Here is a 7,885-nt window from a genome sequence, read left to right on the forward strand (position 1 = left end):
CTGCTAAGACTTCTGTAGGAAGCGAGGAGGCTCCTTAGCTGGGCATGGAGAATTCAGTAGCACCACGGCATCGTAACCCAGCTCCCAGGTGCCAGCTCCCTTCGCTCTGCTGAGGCACCAGCTTCCCAGCCTGCCTGTGTGGGACACCGGCACGCCGCAGCAGAGCGGGACGCGGACAGGCCGGCGGCAGGGAGGCGAGGGCAGCTCTTACAAGAGAGAGTGGAAAGAAACACTGCCACCTCTCTATCTCTCCTGGATATATATTTCTGTGCAAGGCAATGATTGTCTAAGAAGGACTCACTGAGAGAAAGGTTTTCTGGTAAATATTGCAAAATATGGTGCATAAAAGGCTGAGGAATAGTGTTTTATAAACAAGGTAGCATCAAGTCATGAAAAAAAAAAAAGGAACCGACCCACTGGTGGTGCAGTTGAGGGAATTATACAGTGGAATAATTCTGTTTTGCATTTTGTTTCATCCCAGAAATGTTAGGAAATCCATCAGTTTGAATCAGCAAAAATGTGGCTAGGCAGGTCACCTGATGAACAGGTTACTTGATTGCTATTTATTACAAATGTACAGTCCCACACGTACGAGCTTTGGACTTGGGAACTGTTACAGTATTTTTCTGAAATCCCTGTCCTGCTTGCAGACATGTTGTGAAATGCTGAGTGTTGTGTAATGTATTATTGCAAATGACGTGCTAGCCCAGAGAACGAATGTACTAATTAATCTAGGGAGGAGACCAGGGAACTGAAAGCACATTTTTCTTTTCAGTAAACTCTTGATCTCCTGGATAAACCAGGTTTGTTTTTTCCATTTCCTGGTCCTCTTCCCATGTTAGTATTATTAGCAGTTAGCCTAAATTTTTTTAAAAGTTGCTAGCTCCTTTTCTGAAAGATAAACTAAAAATGAAGCAGCTGCCTTCAGAAGCACCAGCGCAATATTGTGAGCACATTATATACAGTTTAAAAGCAGCCAATTCCATGGCTGAGAAGTGAAATGGAGACTTCTCTTGATAAGATGTTATTGCCAAGATTAAACAATGAACAAAGTAAGGCTTTGGAGTCTTCAGTTTCTGAGCCCAGAATGAAAAGTACTGTTACACCTTCAAAGCAGGTTAACTCATAAGCTCTGATAAACGCTCAGCAGAGTTTCTGCAAGATTTAAAGAAGCCTCTCTCTCCAGCACACCTCTTTTATTAAGACTTTTAATTAAGTGACAGTTGAATTGCATGATGTTACATTTCCTTTAATTGTTTTTCACTCTGTAGCTTGTGCCACAGAGTCATTTAAATGCAACTTTGAGGACTAAAGCTTGCAGTTTTCTCATTGTCTCCGAGGTACTCAATGCAACGCTGCCTCTACAGCATTCGGTGCGTTCAGTGCTAAATTCACTCCACTTTTCCCCCATTTCCTCTCACTTATTTTAACAAGCCTGCTCAGATGGATTGCTTGACATGCTAATTTTGATGAAGACATCATGCTAATTAGCCCTCAGCCAATAGATAGTGGTTGTTTTATTAGATAAATAATCACCTCACTTCTAATTGACTGCAAAAATTTATTGCTTTCTTTTAAAATTAAGTCAATTCTTTAGATCATATAGCAAGTCCTGATAAGCTAAAATAATGAATTCTGTCTGAGCTGACCCTGAGACATCAAGGCCATAGCTAATAAACTGCTGTGCCAAAGCAAAGGTCTGACTGAGATGATTCAAGATGATCACAGCTATGATTCCTATAATGAACAAGCCTTTTGCCCATAGAGAGACAAAGTCTCCACTGTCATACAGGCATAAAGGGGCACTCCCTCCAGAATGGATAAGGGAGGGGCTTCACCTCCAACAGTGTTAGAAAGGTCAAAATTCAGCCTTTGCCATTTTGGGGAGGCTATATGAAATTTTCTTTTCTGCTTAAAAGTCTGTGCCTCATATTGTTCAAAATAGCATTTGTGGAGAGAGGAAAGAATAATCCTTCCCTAAGCTCTTTTTGCCACGTTCTCTTACACAGCTCTAAATATGCGTTCCAAGTAACACAGCTACATTATGATATAGTCACTCATTTTTTCTGAAACTCTACCAATATGCTGACAAACAAGTGACACTGGAATGGCACTTAACACCAATGAAGTATGCTATGATACAGACTGTCATGCATACTTAGCATCAAATTTGCAAAATTTGGGGGTTGCTGTGGTTCACCACATTGTGACCAGAGCAATCTTCCTGTTGTAAATGGCATTCTTTGTGAAGAATGGAAACTGGAATAGGTGCGTGGGTCAGTGATAGGCTTATTGTCAGCAGTACAAAGCCTTGGTTATTTAAAAAGGTGGGAAAAGGAGATGAACAGTAGGGAAGGAATTGCAACTGTATTTGGGGCATTTGACCTGAGTACCTCAGGTGCCCTAGAGTGAACTTGGACATCAATATTAAAGCTCTAAAATTAAACTACCAAGGCAAATTTTGAGAAACAAACAAACCACACTGGGTACTCTCTGTATAATTAATAAAAAATGTACTGAATTATTTTAAGTAAACATAAACCTACATGTTTTGTTGTTATTCAGTCTCAGTTCACAAGGACGGGTGCTCAGAACAGAGCAGGGACTGGACAGCCTGTAGAGGAGAAGGCTTAGGGGGACCTTATCACTGTGCATAAACATCTGAGGGGAGGATGTAAGCAGGATGGGGTCAGACTCTTCTCGGTGCTGCCCAGTGACAGGACGAGAGGCAACAGCACAAATTGAAGCACAGGAAATTCCACTTGAACACAAGAAAACACTTCACTGTGAGGGTGGTCAAACACTGGACCGGGTTGCCCAGAGAGGCTGTGGAGTCTCCCTCCCTGGAGCTATTCAAAACCCTACTGGACATGATCCTGGACAGCCTGCTCTAGCTGACCCTTTCCAGATGTCTCTTCCAAACTCAGCTATTCTGTCATTCCGTGATTCTGTGAAAATGCATTAAATATCATTTGAGAAAGGCCTTTCAGTTGGAAACAATCCAACATCTCATACTTTTACAAAATATTTAACCAAAATTCCATTTATGTAGTATACATCAAAATAATTTTCAAGCATTATTTATCTTACATAAACAATACCATTTTGATATGGGAGCTATAAGTTTTGTGTATGATTTTTTCCTTATGCAAATGCCACAGCACATTCAGGAGTATGTTGAGGCTTGTACACCAGGCTACAGTAGAAGTAGATCTGCTTGAATTAATGCAACTCTCATCTCTGCTGGTCTAGCACACTGCTAAGCATGTAGGATTGTGCTTTCATCTAATGTTGGCCCTAAAGATTGTCGTAACTTCCTACTTCCTGAGAGCTAAGCATGTTTGGTGTATGAGTTTCAAATGCCTGTTGATAAAGGTCAATGACTATGGAAGCTGAAACACGAAGGTTCAATCCTGGATAATGATGGATAGCAAAGATTAATAATTTATGAAAACCTGTGACACACTATTCCTAGCCACGCACTCAGGGCGAGAACAATACAGAAGTCTCCATAGTACTGCTCCTGACCTGCTCAGCTTTCCCAGCTCGTGTGGTGGCTCTGTGCTCTCCACCCAGCAACACATATGTGCAGAAACATCTGCAGTTGGGTTGGTGCCCCGACCAGCTGTTACTCCTAGGGGACAAAACCTTGCTGCAGGCTGGATCTGGACACAGGGCTGCCTGCCGCCCTTAGTTATCATATGCACAGTCCTAGCTGCTATGCTGTCCTCATTGCACAGCCCCTGTCTGCCCGTCACTGAAGACTCACACAAAGAAATTATTTTATTAGTTATGTTCCAAGGTTTTAAATATTGTGCAGAATAACAGGAGGTTTCCTGGAATCTGTGTACATTGTAAGTATTACAGAACAGCATGGGCTGCAATAAATTAGGGATCATGCCAGAAAACCCCTATTTTCACCAGTGCAATGGCCTCATAAATGTGTTTACATTCTAGAAGTCCTTTTTTGAAAAAGAAAATCTAACAATTACTAAATTTTAACAAAATCATCTGGCCTTAACATGGCCTGCTGAAAAATGCAGCTAAAGAATAGACTCTTAGAAAAATAGACTTCAACAGACTTTTGGATTAGAATTGTATCTGTGGTATATATGGAGAACAGTGCACGCAAGGTTAGATAATACTATTTAAAGAGTGCATAAAAGGAGTAATTGTTCCGTGTTCAAAACTTCCATTGCCAGCAAGAGCAGCAAATACAGCCATACTGGAATGTTTACAAATGGTGTCAAAGAATGTGCTTTATATTTATTTTGATTATTTCTCCCAAGTTTTAAAGAAACTTAAGTTGCTAACACTGATATTTACTTAATGTATTATTAAAAATAATTCTACCTGTATAACTTTTTCCAAGCAAAACTCATGTGTAGATTATCATTATTTATGATCATATATATCTATAAATATGATATTTATATCACATGATCATTATGTTTTGCAATATGCCATTTGCACGCTCATCTGAAAACTATCTATCCATACCTCCGTTGCAATGTGTTGGATTTTCTATAAAGCATCACTAGTGCTTTGTCATGTGATGGGATCCAAGAGTAATTGGTTTATCTTTCATTAGAACATGTTTGTTTAAAAATATTTGGGCTTTCAACAACATTGAACAGTGTTTGACAAAAAAGATTTACATACAGTTGTGGTTAATAATTATTGTTTAATCTCAGATTAAAAATTAAACAGAAGAACCCAGAAGGAAAACAAATACAGGCAATGAAAGTAAGTGAGGATCTCCATCCCAAAGATCTCCAGAGCTTTTCAAGTTTCTAGTCTTTTTTGTTGTAAGAATAACCCGGAGAACGCGATGAACGCCACGTCGCCTGCAGGCCGGCAGGCTGTAACGGCGCCTTTCTGTGCTCATGCTCTGCTCAATGCGAGGTGCTTTCCAAATGTTGAGGCAATTTTCATAGCATGGTCTTTATACTGCGCATTGCATTTTTGTACGCTATATTCAAACAAGCGATTGACAGAAGTGCATGCTTGAACCTCATGTGGTACGTGCGAGCTAGAGCTATAAAAGTTATAGGTCCATAAGAGGCGTAAGAAGGGCGCTGGCGGCTGCGCCCTTGGCCCCGGGGCGTGCGCGGTGTCATGGCGGCGGCGCTGCGGGCGCCCGCGCTCCATGAGGCGCTTTGCGATCAGGCGCGCTCGGCCCTGCCTGCCCGCGGCGATGAGGACAGCGCGTGACAGCACAGACGTGCCCTTGCGGGAGGCGTTTTGCGGCCCAAGGGCGTGCAGCTTCCCGTCAGTGAAGCTTCCAGGGTTTCCCGAGTCCCGCTGCGCCGCGGGGAACCCCCCACCCGGCTGCGGGAAGCGGCCCCGGGCTCCGCGGCCCCGGGCTGCGGCGGGGCGCGGCGCCTCGGGGCGGGCGGGCTGCGGGGAGGCGGCGCCCGGGGCGGCCCCGCGGCCGCCGCGAGCAGGTGCGAGGCAGCTGGGGCTCGGCACGAGACGGGCAGGCCGCGGCCTGCGCGGCGGCGCCGCCCCGGGCCCAGCGCGGGGCGCGGGGAGGCGGCGCGGGTTGCCCGGGCAGCGGCTCCCGGCGGGCCGCGGCGGCGGGGCCCTGCCCGGTGAGGGGAGCGGCGGGCGCGGCGGCGGGGCTTGGGCCTGGGCCTGGGCCTGGGGAGGGGGCGCTGTCCCACAGGGGGGACACTGAGGGGACACTGCCCCGGGTGGGGTCCTGCTCCTCGGGGGGGACACTGAGGGGGTGCTGCCCCCCGGGGGATACTGAGGAGACGTTGCCCCATGGCGGGGGACACTGAGGGGGTGCTGCCCCGCAGGGAGGCGCAGAGGTGGCGCTGCCCCCCGGGGGGTGCTGAGGAGACGTTGCCCCATGGCGGGGGACGCTGAGGCGGCGCTGCCGCGGGGCCCTGCTCGGGAACATGGCGAGGGCCGCGGTCCGGTGCTGGAGGGGCCGCAGCCGCGGGGCGGGAGCCGGCGCTGGGGCCCGGCAAGGGCAGGGGACAGGCCGGGTCTGCGGCGGCCCTGGCGTGAGGCCGTTCGGAGGGGCCTGCGCCCCGCTCCTCGGGGCCGTCGCCGGGGGGGAAATTTCTGCTGCAAGATGCGCTCTCTCCTTCGCCTGCCTTCAGTTTTCTGTCTGTGGGGGATGATTTAATTTTTGTGCCACAAATGCGTGAACTTTGTACTGCATACATGACATACATGAGGCAAACAGCCTCACCAGGTATGCGTATGTGTGTAAGATTTCTGTTGCATTAATTGTGTTAAGTCTGTTGTGAGACTGGGTTTTACTTGCTCTGGTACAGCGTATTTTTTAGTGAGACTGACTTGGGATACCAGTCCTCTTTCAATTATTCATCCCTGGAACAGCATTACATGTTAACATATACAAACTTCTCCTACAGAATTAGAACAAAATGTCATCATCATCGCCGTCATCATCATCTTTACCTGCACGTAACTGTACTGCTCCTTTATTGGACTCTGATATTCAGAAAAGGCTTTTTCTTCCAGATGGTACTGAGGCAAGTTTGTTCTGTTCCTGTTAAACTTGATTTTTTCCTTTTATTTGCTTCGTTACCAACATTCAAACCATTTTTTTTATAAAAACTGCTTCCTAACAGCAGATGGAAAGTAGGCTATATTTCAAAAAATGGGTAAGTGAGACTGGTGGACATAGAAATGGTGTATTGAAACTATGGAAAAAGTCTTGTTTGTTCATTTCTGCCTATATAGATGGTTTAAGATAAACGAAATACTATGTTTAATCTTCCACGATTCTGCTTTCACTGAACATGACTAAATTCAACAACTTAGTTTTGGTTATATAGCCAAGAAAAGGATATAGCGACCTACACTTTGTTACACAAATTGAAGTCCGCCAGGAAATATAAGCCTGTAATAAAAAAAGAAACGTTAGTATAAAAAATAGAAGTTAAATGATTTGAGTGTAGTTATTTACCCTATGACAAGAGTTGGAAGCAGAGCAGTCTATTCTGGTTTTGCGAGGAAGTGAATTTTCTAGTTAGGAGTCTTCCTGAATTCTATTACACAGCTTTTCAAATATGTTACTAAGGAGATATGGATGGAAGAAAACAAACCCTTAGCCTGACAAATCTTTTTGGAGGGGATGTATCTGACACAGTATGGAAGCAGGAAAAATGGGGCCAGGTCAGCAGAGAAGGAAAGAGAATCCAGTTTGGAAAAGACTGGGAAATGGATGATGAGTGCAGCATGGAGCAGAGCAGACAGCGATAACCTAGCGCTTGAGGGAGCATCAATTATGCTATTTAGTGTGATGGCAGAGGGCAGGAGAGAGGTGTTTGGAGAAGGAGTGGGGACTGGCTGCGCTAATCATGAAGACAGAAGAGAAGGCAGGTTCCCAGTGCTCCACAACAACCAGAGGGAAGTGGGATGAGTTTGTGTAATGGGTGCTGATGGCTGGGTCTGGACTTCCTGTGATGGGGGCAGGACCGTTCTCCTGTGCAGCCCTGCAAAGTGAGGAGCTTTTCTAGCTCTGGGAAGGGGAAAAGCCATTGCTGCCTCCAAATGGGATAAACTCCGCTGTGAAATGTAATACCAGTGTCTGAGCAACACTAAGCCTCCAGCTTTCTGGAGGTAAGTTAGTTGCCTTTGCCTTATAGGGTAGGGGTATTCTGTGAGCTGTCAGTTTGAGAACACATCCTATGATACCACAGGATTTTACCCATGACAGATTTATTTTATTTTTAAAATTCCTCCTAAATAATTCTCCTAAAAAGATGACTTGTTTTATGCTGATATACCTTGAATTGAAAAGATGAATATCCTAACAGTAAGTGATGCTAAATGTTATATAATTATGAATATTTTTTCAGGGAAAAGCTTGTGTGCCACATGTTACGTCTGGAGAAGCAGCAAA

The sequence above is a fragment of the Apteryx mantelli genome, chromosome 8, assembly GCF_036417845.1.
Source record: "Apteryx mantelli isolate bAptMan1 chromosome 8, bAptMan1.hap1, whole genome shotgun sequence".
NCBI classification, from domain to species: domain Eukaryota; kingdom Metazoa; phylum Chordata; class Aves; order Apterygiformes; family Apterygidae; genus Apteryx; species Apteryx mantelli.